The following is a 24,802-nucleotide window of genomic DNA, read 5'->3' as shown; positions in this document are numbered from 1 at the left end:
TGGAGTTAAGACTGGCCTTGAGGCCTTGTTGCACCATAACCTTTCGAAAAGATTTTTGCCCATTATGGACTGGCTCGCCCCTATGTCCATCTCCATTGACACCGGGAGTCCATGTAGTTCAACATTCAGCTTTATCGGGGGACAATTCGTGGTGAACGTGTGCACCCATGTACCTCTGCCTCCTCAGTCTGAGGCTCTGGTTCGTCGTGATCCTCCATGGATCTGTCCTCCTCTACAACATAGTGGTTTGCAGGTTTAACAAACTTTGCAGCTTGTCTGCACACTCGTTGGAGGTGTCCCATTGTTCCACAGGCCTTTGCAAACTTACTCTTTGAATCGGCATGAATGGAAACGATGATCGCCCCCGCAGCGCAAACAAGGTGTTAATGGCCTTGCACTCATCACCCTTGATGGTGGACTCTGAGTCATCTGCGGATGTGCAGCTGCAGGTACATGTGACCTGCCCTGTATGTTATTATTCGAAAACAACATCACTTTGTTCACAGTACTTGTAGCAGCACTTGTGTGCTGAGTGATTTGCTTCGTATTGTCAATGGTGGCAATGAACGCCTGGGCTATCACTATGGCCTTATGGGGTCTCTACAGTCAAAAGTTTGCGAAGCATGGTTTCGTGGCCAATGACAAGTACAAAAAAGTCTCTGAGCATGTGCTCTAAATGTCCTTCAAATTCGCAATGTCCTGCAAGGCGTATTAGCTTGGCGACATAACGCGCCACTTCCTGGCCTTCAGACCTTTTGTAGGTGTAGAACTGGTACCACGCCATTAGAACACTTTCCTTTGGGTTCAAATGCCTTCGGACCAGTGTGCACAAATCGTTGTATGATTTCTCCATGGGTTTCACTGGAGAGAGCAGATTCTTCATGAGGCCATATGTTGGTGCCCCACAGACAGTGAAGAGGATCGCGCTTCATTTGGCAGCGCTCTCCTCCCCATCTAGCTCGTTGGCCATGAAGTATTGGTCGTGTCGCTCCACAAAAATTTCCCAATCATCTCCCTCAGAGAATTTCTCCAGGATGCCCACTGTTCTCTGCATCTTTGGGTTCGCTATCTGTATCTTGTCGCCAGTTGTTGTGCATGGAGAAAGAGTCAGACTGAACTCTGTGAGTTCAAAGTAAAGTGTGACCTTAGTCTTTTATTGCAGGTCTCCAAAGTGCCTCTCCAACCTGTGAAGTCTCCTTAAATACCTGTGCTCCCAAAGGATTGTGGCACCCTTGGGACTCCAGGGGATGAGCCCTCTGGTGGCTGTACAGAGCAAATACAAGTCCACATACACAACACTTATGCTCTTATGTTCTTATCCATGACCTTCTGACTATTACAGATGTAGTAATGCAGGCTGAGACATGTACTGTAAAATACTTTTCAAGACCTCAATGATAGCTTTAGGAATACTTGTATAAAGGTGTTATTTTTAAGTGCCGATTTATCAATGCTCTTCCTCCAATGTGGTGACGGAGTAAAGTTGGTCCACAACACATTTGAACACAGCTACATCCATATTGCAACACTGTGCAGATAATTACAACCATTAGCTGGGAAACTGAGTAGGAAAATTAGCATTCACGGATTGGCAGTTTCTGTGTTATGCTTAATTTAACCTGCTGTGCTTTATCTAGTCCTCAACTTAATTAACACAGTTTTTGCCGTATTGAAAAAATGAAAAGCAAAATTAAACTATAAGCATCTGTTTGCTGCTGTAGAAAGAGAATAAATATTGAACGATATAAAAAAAAAGATTAGGAGGTTATCTCATTACAATAATAAAAACAACTCTGTAAATAAGGTGCTCTTCGGATGAAGAGAGATTTAACACATAAGTATTAAATAATATTCCCCCAAGGGCTGACTTCGACTGTGATGAATGGTTCATTTTAGCTAAATAAAAGCTTCAAGTTTAAGCAAATGAATTAATATATCTCCACGCTGAATCTAATGAGACCTTTCTTTTTTCGAGCTCCATTTTCAAGTATTTTAAACAAATGGTGAAACAGAGAATGTAGACATGTTTTCTTTCCCTTCGCATTGCAGAGCCACATTGAACAAGCGGGAGAATGAGCACGCTCCATTTCCATTTCTGTCCTGGTCACAACCCATTAAACTTCGATCTACTCAGCTGTTAAATTTTGGACTTGCGCGCCGATGTTCTTTTGTGCTGTTTGCTGACTGTTGCATTCATAAAAAATCTATCTATGTGTGTGTGTTGTTGCAAAAGACATTTATGCTAAAATGCACAGATATGCGCCAAGGGGCTTTGGTTTTAATCACTTTTCCTCCACATCTGCCCTTTACGAGTTTCACTGTGAATGTCATGCCATTATGAAGGAATTTACTTTCCGATTCTGTGAATGTAAGTGTGCAGCCAATTGAACTGCAATCTAGAATCATAGAATCATAGAATAGTACAGCACAGAAAGAGGCCACATGGCCCATTGAGTCTGCAACGGCTCTTTCGAAGAACAAGCCAGTTAGTCCCACTCCCCTGCTCTTTCCCCATATCGCTGGAATTTTTTTTCTCCTTCAAATATTTATCCAATTCCCTTTAGAAGGCTACTATTGAATCTGCATCCACCGTCATTGGCAGTCCCTCGAATCGAGGATGACTTGCTTCCAAGCCAAAAAGTTCACAGGTGTTTCAATGATGGACCTAAAATTCCGGGTCCAAACTAAATCTTGAAGGGTGGAAGATGCCTGTGCCTGGATTTTTTTAACATGTGGTGACCGTTGCACACCAGCCACCACTCGGGCTTGCCAGAGCTCGGTCTTGGTCCAGTGGCAAGGGTTAACCAGTGCAACTGGAGACCAGCTCTGCTGCAAGGGCCTAGTGCGCGCACATATCGCATTGTGGGCTGGCCCGTGCTGCCCCTGGGCCCTCACCTCTTCTGGGCCCTGAACTCATGCCTCTCCTGGGCTCCGATCACATCTCTCTACATTCTCTTGCCACACCTTCGCCCCGACCTCGCCGCTCCTGCAGTACCTGCCCACGTTCCAATCACCGACCTGGACCTTGGTGACGTCCCTTTTCACTGCCGTTGCTCTCCTGCTGCAGCACCTGGTGATTCCTGGAGTGGTACACCGCCACGCTGCTCCTTCTGCTCCCTGGCCTGCTCCAATGGTGCTCACAGGCCGGAGGCCACACACCCTATCCACCACCCTATCAGGCAGTGCATTGCAAATCCTAAACCACATTGTGTAAAAAGGTTTTCTATCCTGTCAGCTGGAAAGTGCCAAATAGAAAGATGAGGGTCTAGATTTTCGGTTGGAGGCTTTTTCGGGCGATAATGGCGGTGGGGCCATACATTTTGCGCCGGGAAATGGCTTGCGTCCGCAGCCACAAAATTCATCAGCTGGGCTCTGAGTGTGGGGTGGAGAGCTAAGGGAGGCATTCCACACCTCTCTCATGACACTAGGCCGGCTGAGCAATTAAAAATAATCGGCAAAAAACACACAGAAAACATCCCCAATACCTTGCTCAACTCACATAAAGATAAATTGCAAAAATAAAACAAGAATAAACAATCACACTTACCTCAAATAGTCATTCCTTCCCTCACCGCCGCCGGAACAGCTCGGACTGCCCGTTTTTCCAGGCAGTCCAACTAGGGGGCGCTACGGGGCGCTACGGTGTGCGGCCTCCGGCCTGTGAGCACCATTGGAGCAGGCCAGGGAGCGGAAGGAGCAGCGTGGCGGTGTACCACTCCAGGAAGCACCAGGTGCTGCAGCAGGAGAGCAACGGCAGTGAAAAGAGACGTCACCAAGGTCCAGGCTGGTGATTGGAGCGTGGGCAGGTACTGCAGGAGCAGCGAGGTTGGGGCGAAGGTGTGGCGAGAGAATGTAGAGGGATGTGATCGCGCTATCGCAACCGGGGGTGTTACACACCGGCTCGACGCTCCCGGGCAGTACTGCTCAGCACCCCGCAAAACCACGCCAAATTTCCCGGTGGGGTGCTGGAAGCTGTCCGCCTGGCCGGAAATCATTTGCATACCCATTACTGCCCCCTCCTGGGCGTCAATAGAGGCACAAGCCCAACGAAAATGCAGCCCGAGGGTTTGCTGTTCCTCGAGCTGACATTGAGCTTCATTGGAACAATGTAGGACTCCAAGGGCAGAGAGGTCAGGGTGGGAATGGGGCGGAAAATGAGTACATTGTAATGTTGACATGGGACCTAGGACCCCAGAGCCCCACCCAATCCCAGCCAGGATACACTGTGATTGCACACATGATGAATTCCTCATTTCAGTCATGTTTTGAGGTGCGTCGAGCATGCGAACTGTTGTGGTAAAAAATAACCACCCACGAGTCTACTGACTTCAGCAAGTAAAGAGTTTATTCAAGCACATGCAAGGGAGTGATCCTCAATTGCCTGAGATACCACACTTAATAATAGACTTTGCAGCATACTTTTATAATGCACAAGTTACTGTAATTTGGGTTGTTTCGCGACAGTCATAAATCAGTACACACTGTTTCAACACTTATACTACATCAATGGAGTTATTCAAGTCCAGCAGGTGTCTCTTGTTATCTTAACTCCTTCTAGCCTTGGACCCCCATTCCCATGGCAACTCCTATTTTGGCCATCAGTCTCCCTATCTTCTTGTGCTGTACATAATAATGAGTCATTTTCCAAAGCTTCTCAATAACACTTTATTTTTCCAAGCTTCTAAATAAGCTAGGTGTCTCTAAAGATACCTGTGGTCAAGTATCCCAGCATGCCTCGGTGAAGAACCATTTTCATCTACAGCGTTTATTTGAAAGATACACTTTACTAACAATTCAAGCATTGCTATTATGGGGGTCAAGTTTCGGGCTGCGCCGATCGCCCGTTTTTCGCACCTAAAAGCGCAACAGAAAAATACCTCTTAATTCTCCGGCTCGTTGCTGATCCCTGGGAGCTCGGTGCGGCGCGCACACAGCAGCGGGGGGGTGGAGCCACAGAGTTGCGCCAATTCTGCAAGTGGAGGGGGGCGGGGCTAAGTTAAATGAGGCAACGTCATGCCGGCAGCCCTGCGAATGTGCGTTGGAGCGCACGCGCATGCGCAGTAGCCCAGAAACATTGCCACTCGGCCATTTTTAAAGGGACTTAAAGAAAAGTGTTGATTTGTCTCGTGGACCCCTGGAAAGGCTTAGGATGGAATTTTGGTGATTTATTTGTGTCTGAAGGAGTCCTTTTAGCAGCACTGTTGAATAAATCACCTGCTGAAATCAGTGAGTGCTGCTTTTCACTGCTAAACTTCCAGAACAGGTGCTGCATTGGTGCATGCAAATTAAGGGCTGTGTGTTTTGAGAACTAAGAGTGTCAATTCAACTTTGCAATGGTTCAACGTCCACCAAGAACAAAGAATTTTTTGCATGAGGAAGTGGAGATATTAGTCAACATCATTGAGCAGAGATGGCAGGAGCTAGATACCAACAACAGAGGTCGCATAAAAGTGCCACCTAAAGAAATGAAGAAACGCTGGAACCAAGTTGCAGAAGATTACTGCGCAGTGGTGCATACCAGGAGATCTGGAAGCCAGTGTAAAAAGAAATGGCACGACCTTGGTCAAGTAGTTAGTGTAAGTAATATTTTCCATTTTTAATGTAATCATAATTGTAACGTGACTATCTGTATGTCCCACCCTACAGAAAGACGCACTCTGTAAAAAGTTATATTTTACTCTTTGCAGAAGAAATTGGCCCACAACAAAAGGGAAGCAACTCGAACAGGAGGAGGCATGCCCAATCTGCATCCACTGACACCCTTGGAACAGAGGGTAGCTGCTATGATGAGTCGTACATGGAGAAAAGCAATCAGTACAGCACAAGCTGGGCCCGCACGCGAGGAAGAGAGTAAGTCCTGAAAATGCATCGTGGCCCTTCAAATCAACCTGCTGCCTGGCCTGCTATGTGTGAGAGTACTCATGCCACCCATCCTGCCCCTCCCTTACTGTTAAACATTTGACTGTTCTGATGTAGTTTGCAGAACATGATGATGATGATGATGATGATGCTACCAACCCTGAGGATTCTGAAGATACAGAACAAGAACCAGTACAACCAGATGCGGACGATCCAGACTGGATGATGGCGGCGATGACTGAGATGTCTACAGGGGAGAGCTTCCAAATTAATGTTTATGAGCCCCCATTAAGGGGCATCAGAGTTTCAACCCCTTGCATAGGTTCTGGTTCCACCTTCCATGGTTTTGATTCCAACATTGCGGGTCCCAGTGGTGCTGGTGATATAATGGAGCAGTTTACACCCATTCACCCACCATCCCAGCCCACGGCTCGCACTCGAATACTGCCGTCTGGAACACAGAATGTCCCACCATCCCAGCCCGAATCTCTCTCTCTAGTACTGCTGTCTGGAACACAGAGTGTCCCACCGACCCAGACCCGAATCTCTCTCTCTAGTACTGCCGTCTGGAACACAGAGCGTCCCACCGTCCCAGCCCGAATCTCTCTCTCTCGTACTGCCGTCTGGAACACAGAGTGTCCCACCGTCCCAGCCCGAATCTCTCTCTCTCGTACTGCCGTCTGGAACACAGAGTGTCCCACCGTCCCAGCCCGCGCCTCCCAGTGTCGTGGTGCCGTTTGGAACACTGAGCATCCCACCGTCCGTGCCCGCGCCTCCCAGTGTCGTGGTGCCATGAGACAGACCCAGGCAGAGGAGAAGGAGATTGGAGACACGCTCTGCTGAGGTGCACCAGATGCGGCTCAGGTTGTGGCATTGGGTATGGAGACCAATGAGCTTACCCGATCATTCATCGGTAGCGTCAGTGCAGTGGGTGAAGAGGTGATGGTCCTGACGGGAGAAATAGCAGTAATGACACATGAACTTAGGGAGGAAATGTCCGAGGGAGTGCAATCGACGGCACAGGCCGTCAGGGAGATAGCTGCTGCAATAATTCTGACGGGTTTAGACAGGTTAGATGCAGGAAGAATGTTCCCGATGTTGGGGAAGTCCAGAACCAGGGGTCACAGTCTCAGGATAAGGGGTAAGCCATTTAGGACCGAGATGAGGAGAAACTTCTTCACCCAGAGAGTGGTGAACCTGTGGAATTCTCTACCACAGAAAGTTGTTGAGGCCAATTCACTAAATATATTCAAAAAGGAGTTAGATGTAGTCCTCACTACTAGGGGGATCAAGGGGTATGGCGAGAAAGCAGGAATGGTGCACTGAAGTTGCATGTTCAGCCATGAACTCATTGAATGGCGATGCAGGCGAAGGGCCGAATGGCCTACTCCTGCACCCATTTTCTCTGTTTCTATGTTAATAAAGGCATACAGCCCCGCCAATCAAATGACACCTCCATGAGGAAGTGAACGTTCACTGAGATGTGGATGAGAGATGGTTGCAGCCTTTCTTTGCTGCTTTTGTTCTTGTTCTTGATGTAGCTGTAGTAGCGTTTTTCAAATTGAAATTGTTTTGTAAGTTTTGTATGGTTTTTAAGTGATCTTATAGTGTAAATGCTCTCACATTTTGTAACTTATTTAATTTTGCATCTAAAAAGTGATCTTGAAGTTTAAGTGATCTTAAGAGTGTAAGATCTTTCACATTGAAATTGTTTTGTAACTTTTGTAACTTTACAAGTTTATAAGTGATCTTAAAGCTTTTAAGTGATCTTCAAGAGTCATATTAAAAAGTAAAGTTTGATACAACACATATTTTATTACAGTTACGTTAACTTTTCAATAAAATATTTTTTCACTAAAACTGATTCACCTTCCATTAACACAACACAACGTAGGAACAAGTGCAAAGAATAAACATGTCCATATGCAACAGTGGTCGCAGAGCCCTCAGGCATCAGTAATTGAAGCGTTCATGGATGAGCTGCTGGTGCAGGATTCGAGCAATCGTTAAAGGAGCACGATGGACGGCCCTCCTCCGACCTCGTGCTCCGGCATCAGGCACCTGCATGCTTTCCTGATCGTCGTCATCATCCACATCCTGGTCTTCCGTAATACTATCATCATGCACTGGACCCTCACGTAGGTCTTCGGGTTCCACGACCAGCTCTTGCTGCCTCATGATGGCTAAGTTATGGAGCATGCAGCACACAACAGTGAAGTGACCGACAATCTGAGGAGAGTATTGCAAGTGGCCTCCGGAATGGTCCAGGCATCGGAATTGCTGTTTCAATATGCCAATGGTCCTCTCAATGATGCTGCGTGTCGCAATGTGCGCCATGTTGTATTGGCGGTCAGCTTCTGTCCGTGTTACGCGTATGGGCGTCATGAGCCAGGTGGTCAGGCCGTACCCTTTGTCTCCCAGTAGCCAGCTCTGCCCTTCTGGCTGTTGCTCAAACATGTCAGATAGAACGCTGTCGCGTAGGATGAACGCATCGTGGGTGCTGCCAGGGTATCTCGCATCGACTGACATGATGCGCTGCTTGTCGTCACACACGAGCTGCACATTGATAGAGTGGAAACCTTTTCTATTCCTGTACTGCTCAGAATCCTCCACAGGTGCTCGCAAGGCTACGTGGATACAATCAATGCAGCCCTGTACCTTTGGGAAGCCAGCAATCCTTAAGAAGCCCACAGCCCTCTCATGGATCACTTGTGCGGTCATTGGGAAATTGATGAAGTCATTCCTCCGCGCATACAGTGCAGCCGTGACCTGGTAAACGCAGGCATGTATTGCACGTTGAGAGATGGCGCACACATCTCTAGTTGTAGCCTGAAACGATCCCGAGGCATAAAAGGCAAGTGCAGCTGTTACCTTCACTTCAACAGACAAGGCAGTTGGTGTTCTGCTTCTGGGCTACAAATCTGTTCTTAGCTTATCACAGATCTCAGTGAGAACTTCTCTGCGGAAATGCAGCCTTTTGACACAATCAGCTTCGCTCATGTCCAGGTATGAGTGTCTGGCTCGATATTGCCGACGTGGGTAAGGTCTCCTGCCCATCAGCCTACAGGCTATGACGTTCCTGGTGTGGTGAGCTCTAATCAATTCTCTCCTATGCAGTGAATTGCTGGCGAACCATTGCATAATCCGTGGTGTTGACAATGCAGCATCCATTCTGCAAATTTAAGTTTCAACCTGGCTATCTGGCTGCCTCTCCCTGTCCCTGGCCGAATGGCCTCAGTCTCCCTCACAGCTCGAAGGCTGCTTGCAGTGTCTTCAGCTGCCATCGAGCCACTGACGCCACCCCTATCTCCGACATGGAAGGAAGGCCTGCCTGAAGCACCGCAGCTCGAAGGCTGCTTGCTGCTTCACACAGGTAGGAATATTCAATATTTTGTCTTTGCTTTGTTTATAATTTTATAATGGTTCTTTATTTGTATAAGTAAGATTGTTGAATGCTTGTAGAATTTAATTACTTCCCTTCACACCCCCGACCCCCTCATCTTCATTCCCTACGCCTGATTTGTAAAGTGTAGGCAAGGTTTTTCTGAGCATACAAAAATCTACACTTACTCCATTCTAAGTTAGTTTGGAGTAAGTTTTCACTGCCTAAACTTTCAAAACAGGCGTAAGTGGCCGAACACGCTCCCTTTTGAAAAAAAAAATCTGTTCCAAAATGAAACTGTTCCAACTGACTAGAACTGGAGCAAACTAAATGCCGAGAATTGCAATTTCTAAGATACTCCATTATCAACCAGTTGCTCCAAAAAAATAGGAGCAACTCAGGCAGAAACTTGACCCCATAATGTTAGCCTAGCCCCACTTGTCCCACTTCAGGAACTGTCACGTGAAGCAACTTTCACTTATTTTCTAATGGTTTTGTCAGAGGCCTGTGACCTGGTCAGTTGGTCACTAACTAGCCAAAGGGGTGGAGGGGAGGAGAAATGCGGGAGATGAATAGGAAGTATACGAACCCAGAACGGGTTATGATTCCTCTTTTGTGACGAAGGAAAGAAATACCTTTTTACACCAGTTTTAATGAAACTCCAATCACAGGTCTGCTTGATGTTGATCACCAAATGCAGTACAGACCATATAGCAGCAAACATAGAAACATAGGGCCCAAGTTTCCACACGCGCCTAGAACGGTGCAGTCCCGACCTGGACGCCCGTTTTTCGCGCCACAAAGTGCGCCTAAAAAAATCCTCCGTATTCTCCACCTCCCTGCAGGTCCTCTGGCCCTCGGCGCAGCGCAGCACGAGCTGTAGGGGGGCGGAGCCAGGTCCCTGCGCTGAAAACAGTGCCGTGACCTCTGCACATGCGCGCTACAGTGGGCACGCAAGTGCAGTAGCTCCAGGCGCCGAACTGTGTGGGAGGGGCCCGAAGCACGCAGCCCCTAGCCCTGGCCGAATGGCCTCACTGGGGCTGCGTGAATAAGGCTCCTCCCACGGCCAGCTCCTGCTTCCCCCCCGCCAACCAGACCCGACACCCGCTACCCGCCCCCCCCACTGCCTCCGGACCAGACCCGACACCTGCTCCCCCCCGCCTGCCTCGGGACCAGACCCGACACCCGCTCTCCCCCCCCACCCCCCCCCGACTGACCTGACCCAACCCGCGCTCCTGTTCCCGCTCTGCACCCCCCCCACCGAATGGACCCGACTCGACCCGAGCTCCTGTTCCCGCTCCGCCCCCCCGCCTCCCCCCCCCCCCGACTGGACCCGACCCGATCCGACCCGCGCTCCTGTTCCCGCTCCCCTCCTCCCCGTCTGGACCTGACCCGACCCGCGCTCCCGCCCGCCGACCCGACCCGACCCGACCCCCCCCCCCCCACTGGACCCGACCCGACCCAACTCCCGCTCCCGGACGGGATCCGACCTGACCTCCCCCCGGTCCCTCTCTCTCCCTCCCTCCCCCCCTCTCTCTCTCTCCCTCCCTCCCCCTCCCCCCTCTCTCTCCCTCCCTCCCCCCCCCTCGCCCCCCGCGACCCGACCCGACCCGAACCGAACCGAGCCGAACCGAACCGAACCTCCCCGACCCAACCCAACACAACGCCACCTAACTGTAAATCTGGTGCTGGGGACGGGCCCTGCCCGAAGTCTCGGGTCGGCCCGTTCAGCCTTCGGTCCCGAAAGGCCTGCCTGAAGCACTTTCACACAGGTAGGAAGATGGTTTATTTAATCTTTTCTTTGCTTATAAATGTTTATTCAGGTTGGATTTATTTGTATAATATTTGTACAAGTATAAATAAGGATTGATTATAGAATTTAATGACTTCCCTTCTGCCCCCCCTCCCCACCTCGTTCTGGACGCCTAATTTGTAACCTGCGCCTGATTTTTTAATGTGTAGAACAGGTTTTTTCAGTTCTACAAAAATCTTCACTTGCTCCATTCTACTTTAGTTTGCAGTACGTTTTCACTGTGGAAACTTTCAAATCAGGCGTCAGTGGCCGGATATGCCCCCTTTTGAAGAAAAAATTCTGTTCCAAAGTAGAACTGTTCTACCTGAGGAGAACAGCAGAAAAAAAAATGTGGACAAGTGCGATTTCTAAGACAGTCCGTTCTCCACCAGTTGCTCCTAAAAATCTGGCGCAAATCATGTGGAAACTTGGGCCCATAGAAACATAGAAAATAGGTGCAGGAGCAGGCCATTTGGCCCTTCTAGCCTACACCGCCATTCAATGAGTTCATGGCTGAACATGCAACTTCAGTACCCCCTTCCTGCTTTCTCGCCATACCCCTTGATCCCACTAGTAGTAAGGATTTCATCTAACTCCATTTTGAATATATTTAGTGTATTGGCCTCAACAACTTTCTGTGGTAGAGAATTCCACAGGTTCACCACTCTCTGGGTGAAGAAGTTTCTCCTCATCTCGGTCCTAAATGGCTTACCCCTTATACTGTGACCCCTGGTTCTGGACTTCTCCAACATTGGGAACATTCTTCCTGCATCTAACCTGTCTAAACCCATCAGAATTTTAAACGTTTCTGTGAGGTCCCCTCTCATTCTTCTGAACTCCAGTGAATACAAGCCCAGTTGATCCAATCTTTCTTGACAGGTCAGTCCCACCATCCCGGTAATCAGTCTGGTGAACCTTCGCTGCTCTCCCTCAATAGCAAGAATGTCCTTCCTCAAGTTAGGAGACCAAAACTGTACACAATACTCCAGGTGTGGCCTCACCAAGGCCCTGTACAACTGTAGCAACACCTCCCTGCCCCTGTACTCAAATCCCCTCGCGATGAAGGCCAACATGCCATTTGCTTTCTTAACCGCCTGCTGTACCTGCATGCCAACCTTCAATGACTGATGTACCATGACACCCAGGTCTCTTTGCACCTCCCCTTTTCCCAATCTGTCAACATTCTGATAATAGTCTGTCTCTCTGTTTTTACCACCAAAGTGGATAACCTCACATTTATCCACATTATACTTCATCTGCCACGCATTTGCCCACTCACCTAACCTATCCAAGTCACTCTGCAGCCTCATAGCATCCTCCTCGCAGTTCACACTGCCACCCAACTTAGTGTCATCCGCAAATTTGGAGATATTACATTTAATCCCCTCGTCTAAATCATTAATGTACAGTGTAAGCAGCTGGGGCCCCAGCACAGAACATTGCGGTACCCCACTAGTTACTGCCTGCCATTCTGAAAAGTACCCATTTACTCCTACTCTTTGCTTCCTGTCTGACAACCAGTTCTCAATCCACGTCAGCACACTACCCCCAATCCCATGTGCTTTAAATTTGCACATTAATCTCCTGTGTGGGACCTTGTCGAAAGCCTTCTGAAAGTCCAAATATACCACATCAACTGGTTCTCCCTTGTCCACTCTACTGGAAACATCCTCAAAAAATTCCAGAAGATTTGAAAGCATGATTTTCCTTTCACAAATCCATGCTGACCTGGCCCTATCATGTCACCTCTTTCCAAATGCACTGCTATGACATCCTTAATAATTGATTCCATCATTTTACCCACTACTGAGGTCAGGCTGACTGGTCAAAAATTCCCTGTTTTCTCTCTCCCTCCTTTTTTAAAAAGTGGGCTTACATTGGCTACACTCCACTCGATAGGAACTGATCCAGAGTCAATGGAATGTTGGAAAATGACTGTCAATGCATCCGCTATTTCCAAGGCCACCTCCTTAAGTATTCTGGGATGCAGTCCATCAGGCCCTGGGGATTTATCGGCCTTCAATCCCAACAATTTCCCCAACACAATTTCCCCACTAATAAGGATTTTCCTCAGTTCCTCCTCCTTACTAGACCCTCTGACTCCTTTTATATCCGGAAGGTTGTTTGTGTCCTCCTTAGTGAATACCGAACCAAAGTACTTGTTCAATTGGTCTGCCATTTCTTTGTTCCCCGTTATGACTTCCCCTGATTCTGACTGCAGGGGACCTACATTTGTCTTTACTAACCTTTTTATCTTTACATACCTATAGAAACTTTTGCAATCCGCCTTAATGTTTCCTGCAAGCTTCTTCTCGTACCCCATTTTCCCAGCCCTAATCAAACCCTTTGTCCTCCTCTGCTGAGTTCTAAATTTCTCCCAGTCCCCAGGTTCGCTGCTATTTCTGGCCAATTTGTATGCCACTTCCTTGGCTTTAATACTATCCCTGATTTTCCTTGATAGCCACGGTTGAGCCACCTTCCCTTTTTTATTTTTACGCCAGACAGGAATGTACAATTGTTGTAGTTCATCCATGCGGTCTCTAAATGTCTGCCATTGCCCATCCACAGTCAACCCCTTAAGTATCATTCGCCAATCTATCCTAGCCAATTCACGCCTCATACCTTCAAAGTTACCCTTCTTTAAGTTCTGGACCATGGTCTCTGAATTAACTGTTTCATTCTCCATCCGAATGCAGAATTCCACCATATTATGGTCACTCTTCCCCAAGGGGCCTCGCACAACGAGATTGCGAATTAATCCTCTCTCATTACACAACACCCAGTCTAAGATGGCCTCCCCCCTAGTTGGTTCCTCGACATATTGGTCTAGAAAACCATCCCTTATGCACTCCAGGAAATCCTCCTCCACCGTATTGCTTCCAGTTTGGCTAGCCCAATCTATGTGCATATTAAAGTCACCCATTATAACTGCTGCACCTTTATTGCATGCACCCCTAATTTCCTGTTTGATGCCCTCCCCAACATTACTACCACTTTTTGGAGGTCTGTACACAACTCCCACTAACGTTTTTTGCCCTTTGGTGTTCTGCAGCTCTATCCATATAGATTCCACATCATCCAAGCTAATGTCCTTCCTAACTATTGCATTAATCTCCTCTTTAACCAGCAATGTTACCCCACCTCCTTTTCCTTTTATTCTATCCTTCCTGAATGTTGAATACCCCTGGATGTTGTGTTCCCAGCCCTGATCATCCTGGAGCCACGTCTCCATGATCCCAATCACATCATATTTGTTAACATCTATTTGCACAGTTGATACATCCACCTTCTTACGGATACTCCTTGCATTAAGACACAAAGCCTTCAGGCTTGTTTTTTTAACACCCTTTGACCTTTTAGAATTTTGCTGTACAGTGGCGCTTTTTGTTCTTTTTCTTGGGTTTCTCTGCCCTCCACTTTTCCTCATCTCCTTTCTGTCTTTTGCTTTTGCCTCCTTTTTGTTTCCCTCTGTATCCCTGCATTGGTTTCCATCCCCCTGCCATATTAGTTTAACTCCTCCCCAACAGCACGAGCAAACACTCCCCCTAGGACATTGGTTCCGGTCCTGCCCAGGTGCAGACCGTCCAGTTTGTACTGGTCCCACCTCCCCCAGAACCGGTTCCAATGCCCCAGGAATTTGAATCCCTCCCTGCTGCACCACTGCTCAAGCCACGTATTCATCTGCGCTATCCTGCGATTCCTACTCTGACTAGCACGTGGCACTGGTAGCAATCCCGAGATTACTACTTTTGAGGTCCTACTTTTTAACTTAGCTCCTAGCTCCTACCAACAGCCAGTCACAGCACACTGTCAAGGTTATCCTTTCACATTTCTCCACCAGCTCAGTAGCTGTGTACAACTGACACAGAATCTTCCAATTACCCCATGGATTTGCACGTGATGAATTCATGAAAATGATTTGCCCATGAGGTATATTCTTCCCAAAAAGAAAATCCCAGATGTCCCAGAATCCCAAATCTCGTTTACCAAGATACTGTGATTCAGGCTCTTGTCAATCAGCAGACCCATGTTATTTGGTTGTTTAATAGTGTCAAATCTACAGGTAAATGCCAAGAGTTTAACTGAAATGACCTCAGAACATTCCAAAGTGCTTTACAGTCGAAGAAGTAGTTTTGAAGTGTAGTCATTGTTATAATGTAGGGAAATACAATTTAATAGAAACATAGAAACATAGAAAATAGGTGCAGGAGTAGGCCATTCGGCCCTTGGAGCCTGCACCACCATTCAATATGATCATGGCTGATCATTCACCTCAGTACCCCATTCCTGCTTTCTCTCCATACCCCTTGATCCCTTTAGCCGTAAGGGCCACATCTAACTTCCTCTTGAATATATCCAACAAACTGGCCTCAACAACTTTCTGTGGTAAAGAATTCCACATGCTCACAACTCTCTGAGTGAAGAAGTTTCCCCTCATCTCAGTCCTAAATGGCTTACCGTTATCCTTAGACTGTGACCCCTGGTTCTGGACTTCCCCAAAATCTGGAACATTCTCCCTGCATCTAACCTGTCCAATCCCATCAGAATTTTACATGTTTCTATGAGAACCCCTCTCATTCTTCTAAATTCCAGTGAATATAAGCCTCGTCGATCCAGTCTTTCTTCATATGTCAGTCCTGCCATCCCGGAAATCAGTCTGATGAACGTTCGCTGCACTCCCTCAATAGCAAGAATGTACTTCTTCATATTAGGAGACCAAAACTGTACACAATATTCAAGGTGTGGCCTCACCAAGGCCCTGTACAACTGCAGTAAGACCTTCCTGTTCCTATACTCAAATCCTCTCGCTATGAAGGCCAACATGCCATTTGCCTTCTTCACCGCCTGCTGTACCTGCATGGCAACTTTCAATGATTGATGTACCATGACACCAGGTCTCATTGCACCTCCCCTTTTACTAATCTGTCACCATTCAGATAATACTCTGCCTTTCTGTTTTTACCACCAAAGTGGATAACCTCACATTTTTCCATATTATACTTCATCTGCCATGTATTTGCCCACTCACCTAACCTGTCCAAGTCCCCCTGCAGCCTCTTTGCATCCTCCTCACAGCTCACACTGCCACCCAGCTTAGTGTCATCTGCAAAGTTGGAGATATTACATTCAATTCCTTTGTCCAAATCATTAACGTATATTATAAATAGCTGGGGTCCCAGCACTGAACCTTGCGGTACCCCACTAGTCACTGGGTGCCATTCTGAAAAGGACCCATTCATTCCTCCTCTTTACTTCCTGTCTGCCAACCAGTTCTCTATCCATGTCAGTACATTACCCCCAATACCATGTGCTTTAATTTTGCACACCAATCTCTTGTTTAAGACCTTGTCAAAAGCCTTTTGAAAGTCTAAATACACTACATCCACTGTCTCCCCCTTGTCCACTCTATTAGTTCCATCTTCAATAAATTGTAGAAGATTTATCAAGCATGATTTCCCTTTCATAAATCCATGCTGACATGGACCGATCCTGTCACTGCTTTACAAATACGCTGCTATTAAATCTTTAATAATTGATTCCAACATTTTCCCCACTATCGATGTCAGGCTGACCGGTCTATAATTCCCTGTTTTCTCTCTCCCTCCTTTTTTAAAAAGTGGGGTTACATTAGCTACCCTCCAATCCATAGGAACTAATCCAGAGTCTCTAGAATGTCAGAAAATGACCACCAATGCATCCACTATTTCTAGGGCCACTTCCTTAAGTACTCTGGGATGCAGACTGTCAGGCCCTGGGGATTTATCGGCCTACAATCCCATCAATTTTGCTAACACAATTTGCTGACTAAAAAGTATTTCCTTTAGTTCCTCCTTCGCACTAGACCCTCGGTCTCCTAGTATTTCTGGAAGGTTATCTGTGTCTTCCTTAGTGAAGACAGAACCAAAGTAATGTCTCTTGAAAGGCGGCACCTCCAGCAGTGCAGCGCTCCCTCAGCATTGCACTGGAGTATCAGCTGAGATTTTTGTGCTCAAGTTCCTGGAGTGGGACTTGAATCTACAACCTTCTGACTCAGAGGCGAGAGTGACACTGAGGCTGACACCTAAAGCAGCGGATGGCAGGCAACTGTACCTCGAATCAGCTGTTTGTCAGTGTGTTCCACAGAGTGGTGTTTATTAAAATATTGATTGATCATCTGTCGACAATTGCTGGTGCTAGACTGGAGTTATTAAATGTCAGAGGATTTAATTTAAAAGAGAACAACAGTTGTTAAAAATATAAACAGAACATTTTGGAAATGCTCAGTGGCTCGGGCATAGAAACATAGAAACATAGGAAATAGGTACAGGAGTAGGCCATTCGGCCCTTCGAGCCTGCACCGCCATTCAATGAGTTCATGGCTGAACATGCAACTTCAGTCCCCCATTCCTGCTTTCTCGCCATACCCCTTGATCCTCCGAGTAGTAAGGACTACATCCAACTCTTTTTTGAATATATTTAGTGAATTGGCCTCAACAACTTTCAGTGGTGGAGAATTCCACAGGTTCACCACTCTCTGGGTGAAGAAGTTTCTCCTCATCTCGGTCCTAAATGGCTTACCCCTTATCCTTAGACTGTGACCCCTGGTTCTGGATTTCCCCAACATTGGGAACATTCTTCCTGCATCTAACCTGTCTAAACCCATCAGAATTTTAAACGTTTCTATGAGATCCCCTCTCGTTCTTCTGAACTCCAGTGAATACAAGCCCAGTTGATCCAGTCTTTCTTAATATATCAGTCCCGCCATCCCGGGAATCATTCTGGTGAACCTTCGCTGCACTCCCTCAATAGCAAGAATGTCCTTCCTCAAGTTAGGAGACCAAAACTGTACACAATACTCCAGGTGTGGCCTCACCAAGGCCCTGTACAACTGTAGCAACACCTCCCTGCCCCTGTACTCAAATACCCTCGCTATGAAGGCCAACATGCTATTTGCTTTCGTAACCGCCTGCTGTACCTGCATGCCAACCTTCAATGACTGATGTACCATGACACCCAGGTCTCGTTGCACCTCCCCTTTTCCTAATCTGTCACCATTCTGATAATAGTCTGTCTCTCTGTTTTTACCACCAAAGTGGATAACCTCACATTTATCCACATTGTGTTTCATCTGCCATGCAGTTGCCCACTCACCTAACCTATCCAAGTCACTCTGCAGCCTCATAGCATCCTCCTCGCAGCTCACACTGCCACCCAACTTAGTGTCATCCGCAAATTTGGAGATACTACATTTAATCCCCTCGTCTAAATCATTAATGTACAGTGTAAACAGCTGGGGCCCCAGCACAGAACCTTGCGGTACCCCACTAGTCACCGCCTGCCATTCTGAAAAGTATCCATTTACTCCTACTCTTTGCTTCCTGTCTGACAACCAGTTCTCAATCCACGTCAACACACTACCCCCAATCCCGTGTGCTTTAACTTTGCACATTAATCTCTTGTGTGGGACCTTGTCGAAAGCCTTCTGAAAGTCCAAATACACCACATCAACTGGTTCTCCCTTGTCCACTCTACTGGAAAATCCTCAAAAAATTCCAGAAGATTTGTCAAGCATAATTTCTCTTTCACAAATCCATGCTGACTTGGACCTATCATGTTACCTCTTTCCAAATGCGCTGCTATGACATCCTTAATAATTGATTCCATCATTTTACCCACTACCGATGTCAGGCTGACCGGTCTATAATTCCCTGTTTTCTCTCTCCCTCGTTTTTTTAAAAAGTGGGGTTACATTGGCTACCCTCCACTCGATAGGAACTGATCCAGAGTCAATGGCAGCATCTGAGGAGAGAGAAACAGGGTTAACGTTTCAGGTTGATGACCTTTCATTAGAACTGGTAAAAATTAGAGATGTAACAGGTTTTAAAAAAGTACAGAAGCAGGGAAAGGGGGGAGGGGAGGAAAGAGCAACAGGGAAGGTCTGTGATATGGTGCAAGGCTGGAGAGATTAAATGACAAAAGGGACGATGGTGCGAGGCGAAGAGAGACGGCAATGGGACAAGTAAAGAAACAAACGATGGGTCTTGAGGAGGTGTAAATCACAACATCAGAAACATCAACAGCTGCCGTCTGAAGAAATAGGAGCGGAGGTTATGGTCTGAAATTGTTGAACTTGATGTTGAGTCCCGAAGGCTGTAAAGTGTCCAATAGAAAGATGAGGTACTGTTCCTCACACTGACGTTGAGCTTCATTTGAACAGCGCAGGAGGCCGAGGACGGAGAGATCAGAGTGGGAACGGGGAGAGAATTAAAGTGACAGAGGACCGGAAACTCGGGGTCACACTTGCGGACTGAACGGAGGTGTTCCACAAAGCGGTCACCCAATCAACGCTTGGTCTCCCCAGTGTAGAGGAGACCACATCGTGAGCAGCGAATACAGTATCCTAAATTGAAAGACGTACAAGTAAGTCACTGTATCACCTGGAAGGAGTGTTTGGGGCCCTGGATAGTGGGAAGGGAGGAGGTAAAAGGGCAGGTGTTGCATCTCCTGCGCTTGCATGGAAAGGTGTCGTGGGAAGGGGAGGGGGTGCTGGGGGAGAGAGCCATCCCTTCAGAATGCTGAAAGGGGAGAGGAGGGGAAGATGACAGGGGAGGGTTGGATCCGAAACATGAAGGGTGGAATTTCAGTTGGTATCCATGTGGAATAAATCAGAGCTGGAGACAGTTGCTGAGGAAAGAGATGCAGCTGTGTAACCACATTTGGGTAGATACCTGATTAAGCACAAGAAGGAAAACAGAAAGCAATGAAGATGAACAAGGTAAAAGAGAGAAATTGTAAACCTGTTGGAGAGGAGCAGAACTTGTTCAACGTCGGCATTCCTGGAAGACAACTAGCAATGAATTAAACACATACAGAACATAAGAACATAAGAAATAGGAGCAGGAGTAGGCTACCAGGAGTAGGCTATTCGGCCCCTCGAGCCTGCTCCGCCATTCAATAAGATCACGGCCAATCTTCTACCTCAACTCCACGTTCCTGCACCATCCCCATATCCTTTGATTCCCTTAATATTCAAAAATCTATCGATCTCTGTCTTGAATATACTCAAAGACTGAGCCTCTACAGCCCTCTGCGGGAGAGAATTCCAAAGATTCACCACCCTCTGAGCGAAGTCCTAAGTGGCCGACCCCTTATTCTGCAATTGTGGCCCCTGAAATAAAAACAGCAAATGCTGGAAACACTCATCAGGTCAGGCAACATCTGTGGAGAGAGAAACAGATTTAACGTTTCAGGTCGATGACTTTTAGTCAGAATTGGAAACAGGGAAGAGGAGAGGAAAGAACAAAGGGTAAGGTCTGTGATAGGGTGGAAGGCAGGGAAGACAGGCTTCATTCAATTAAGCCTTAATTTTAAAATTTTAATCCATGTTTTCAAAAACCTCCACGGCCTCGTCTCTCCCTATTTCTGTAATCTCCTCCAGTCCGACAACGTTCCAAGATGTCTGCATTCCTCCAATTCTGGACTCTTGAGCATCGCCAATTTTAATCGCTCCACCTTTGGGTCTTCATCAGCCAAGGCCTTAAGCTTTGCAACTCCCTCCCTAAACCTCTCCGCCTCTCTACCTCTCTCTCCTCCTTTGAGACCCTCCTTAAAACCCACTTCTTTGGCCGAGCTTTTGGTCACCTGTCCTAATATCACTGTATGTGGCTCTGTGTCAATTTTGTTTGATAATTGCTCATGTGAAGCACCCTTGGGACGTTTCACTAGGCTTAAAGCCGCTATACAAATGCATGTGCTGTTGTTGTTTTTACATTTTCTTTTTCATTTCCTTGTGGGCCAGGATGAGCAGGAGTGCTCCTCCAGGATCGACAAGGAAACCTTCATCTACCTCCCCCCGCTACCTAGCACCCCCTTCCCCTGACTGGGGTTCCCCCCTCTCGGAGCATTTATCCTGTGCTGACGATTGATCTCCTGGGGTCACTCCAGTGGTCTCCTGTTGTCTAATTTTAACAGCCAGGCAATCGCTTATAGGAACATAGGGACAGGAGTGGGCCATTCAGCCCCTCGAGTCTTTTCCACCTTCAGCCCCTCGCGCCTGTTCCACCATTCAATGAGATCATGGCTGATCAGCGACCTAACTCCATATCCATTAATACCTTTAGTTAACAAACAGCTATCAATCTCCAATTTACAATTATCAATTGATTAAGCATCAATTGCTGTTTGCGGAACAGAGTTCCAAACTTCTCCCATCCATTGTGTGTAGAAGTGTTTTTCTAATTTCACTCCTGAAAGGCCTAATTTTTAGATAATGCCCCCTAGTCCTACACTCCCCAACCAGTGGAAACAGTTTCTCTCTATCTACCCTATCTGTTCCCTTTAATATCTTGAAAACTTCGATCAGATCATACCTTAACCTTCTCAATTCTCGGGAATGCAACTCTAATTTGTGTAATCTCCGCTCGTAACTTAACCCTTGAAGACCGGGTATCATTCTGGTGCCCGCTGACTTGCTGGCCCTTTTGGTCAGGAAGTCGGCAAGCTAATGAGGCCCTGCCGGTGAAATCATCCGGGTCTCCCTGCTACTGCTCCCAGATGGCCACTCGCCAAAATGGAAGCAAATAATCCTTGAGGGCGTCGAACACTTGGAGTCTTTTTGCTCGGAGCAAGCAGAGACCAAGCGCATACGGCGAAAGGAGCACACAACAACCCAAGCACTTCAACAAACCGGCCCTTCAACCAACATCCTTTCAACCACCGTCTTTCCAACCTGCGACAGAGACTGTAGTTCCCACGTCGGGTATATCAGTCATCTGAAAACTCATTTTTAATGTGGAAGCAAGTCATCCTCGACTCCGAGCGACTGCCTACGATGATGATGATGACGTCAATGAGCTGGCACGGGCATGATGGGTCGGATGGGCCTCCTTCTGTGCTGTCCGATTCTACGCCATTAACGAGCAGACTGTTTAGAAACATAGAAACATAGAAAGCAGGAGCAGGCCATTCGTCTCTTCGAGCCTGTACCGCCATTCAATATGATCATGGCTGATCATGCAACCTCAGTACCCCACTCATGCCTTCTCTCCATACCCCTTGATCCCTTTAGCCATAAGGGCCACATCTAACTCCCTTTTGAATATGTCCAACGAACTGGACTCCACAACTTTCTGTGGCAGAGAATTCCACAGGTTCACAATTCTCTGGATGAAAAAGTTTCTGCTAATTTCTGTCAACGCATTTAGCTGTCAGGGCAAGTCTGTGTAGTGTTTAAAACATCAAGACAAGTCTGTAACCGATTTCCAATGGTCTTCCTCGCCTGCTTATTCACATCACAAAAGCCAGATCAGAGAGAGCAGATTATGGCCTTAAGTCGCAACTTGGAAGGAAATGGCCCGAAAAAATAGCGATTCACAACAAAATTGATTCACCATTCGGCAGAGAATCAAAGGTGAAGCAGCAGCAGCTAGTTTAAAGCTGAATATTACGTGAAACGTTATGGTGCTGGAGAAAAGGCCTCATTTCTATGAGCAAATCTATTCTTGATACGTTCCAATATTTTCCATTCTTCCGTCAGCCTTTTCTGATGCATTTTTGAAATAGGAAGTTATTTCCCAACAGCCACTCAACCATTCAGACATGAAATAGCCTATTTTCTGAGAAGCTATTATCACATGTGATTATAGTACAATGCAAAATGCTGCAAACAAATCGAGTAACCACTTTTTTCAGGGTCTTACTATCAAGTTCACCCTTCTGCCAACACTGCTATTTTCAAAGCACAGTTTGTGGCGCTGTATCCATTCACGCATTTGTGAGCGATCTGACATGTATTGTTGGTAATAACATGTTGTGAGTTCATTGGGGCAAAGACCGGCGGCTCAGTGTCCCATGCAAGCAGCAAAAATTGCGATTCGCGGTAAGCATTTTTATTAAGCAGGGCAGTGTAGCAAGAAGCAATAGCTGAAAGGCAATTCAGTATCGATGCAAAAAACAAAAGACTGCGGACGTTGGAATCTGAAATAAAACAGAAAAGGCTGGACATCTCAGCGGGTCGAGCAGCATCTGTGGAGAGAGAAACAGAGTTAACTTGTCAGGTCTGTGACCCTTCGATAGAACTGGAAAAGTTTGAGATGAATTCAGTTCAGTTTCGTTCAGAGAAGCCTAAGCAGTTTGATTCTGGAGATGAAGAAAGATTGAGCAGGTTGGACCTGTACTCATTGGGGTTTAGAAGAATGAGAGGTGATCTTATTGAAACATATAAGATACTGAGGGGGCTTGACAAGGTAGATGCAGAGAGGATGTTTCCCCTCATGGGGAAATCTAGAACTAGGGGGTATAGTTTCAAAATAAGGGGTCGCTCATTTAGAACTGAGATGAGGAGGAATTTCTTCTCTCAGAGGGTCATAAAGCTGTGGAATTCTCCGCCCAGAGAGCTGTGGAGGCTGGGTCATTGACTATATTTAAGGTGGAGATAGACAGATTTTTGAGCGATGAGGGAGTGAAGGGTTTTTGGGAACGGGCAGAGAAGTGGAGCTGAGTCCATGATCAGATCAGCCATGATTTTATTAAATGGCGGAGCAGGCTCGAGGTGCCAAATGGACTACTCCTGCACCTAATTCTTATGTTCTTATGTTCTTATGAGATGTAACAGATTCTTAAAGAAGTGCAGGGACACTAAAAGGGGGAGGGGAGGAAAGAACAAAAGGGGAAGTTCTGAGGTAAGGGGGAAGGCAGGAGTAATTTAAGAGACAAAAGGGATGATAAGCAAATATGAGATGGTAATGGCAAAAGTTAGGAAACAACTTGTTTCCCCTTCCCCTTTCAGTGCCCCTGCACTTCCTTAAGAATCTGTTACATCTCGAATTTTGCAGTTCTGACAAAGGGTCACAGACCCGAAATGTTAACTCTGTTTCTCCCCACAGATGCAATTGAGGACAAATGGTTCATTCCGAGCTGTTTTGTTCTGCGCATTGATTTTGGGTTTTGGACTGGAGCATGACTGAACAGGGATGAGGGCGAGTTACCAGCAATGTTCCCGCTAAGGTGCGCTCACACACGGCCGAGCAGTAATCTGAAAGCAGGCCGCTCACTGGCTTTTACATTGTAAATACCGCACAGGTGCAGAAATTTAAAGGGACAGCGCATTAACAGAAACAGGCCGCGCAGAGCAAAGCTAGGAATGTTGGTTAGCGGAACAGAATGAAACAACTGAACATCAGCAGTGCTGGAGGTAAACTCGTACCAGACCAGGAAGGAAAAGAATAATTTATAGAAAGAAAGACTTGGATTTATATAGCGCCTTTCATGACCACTGGACGTCTCAAAGCACTTTACAGCCAATGATGTACTTTGGGAGTGTAGTCACTGTTGTAATGTAGGAAAAGCGGCAGCCAATTTGCGCAGATGCATTTATTTGCACTAACTGAATGGCAGCCATGGACCATTTTCCATATATCGGGAGCCGACTGTCAGCAAGAACAGACATCGATGACAAGGTTCAATACTGCCTTTAGTGTGCCAGCGCAGCCTTCGGTCGCCTGAGGAAGAGAGTGTTTGAAGACCAGGACCTCAAATCCGGCAAAAAGCTTATGGTCTACAAGGCAGCAGTGATACCCGCCCACCTATCTGGCTCAGAGACGTGGTCCATATATAGCACACACCTAAAAATGCTGGAGAAGTACCACCAGCGCTGCCTCTGCATGATCCTGCAAATCCATTGGCAGGATAGATGCACCAACATCAGTGTTCTCGCTCAGGCCAACATCCCCTGCAAACGCTCTACGCGGAGCTTCAACATGGCAAGCGAGCCCCAGGTGGGCAGAGGAAAC

Source organism: Pristiophorus japonicus, chromosome 3 (assembly GCF_044704955.1).
Source record: "Pristiophorus japonicus isolate sPriJap1 chromosome 3, sPriJap1.hap1, whole genome shotgun sequence".
Lineage (NCBI taxonomy): Eukaryota > Metazoa > Chordata > Chondrichthyes > Pristiophoridae > Pristiophorus > Pristiophorus japonicus.
This window is presented reverse-complemented; position numbering follows the sequence as displayed.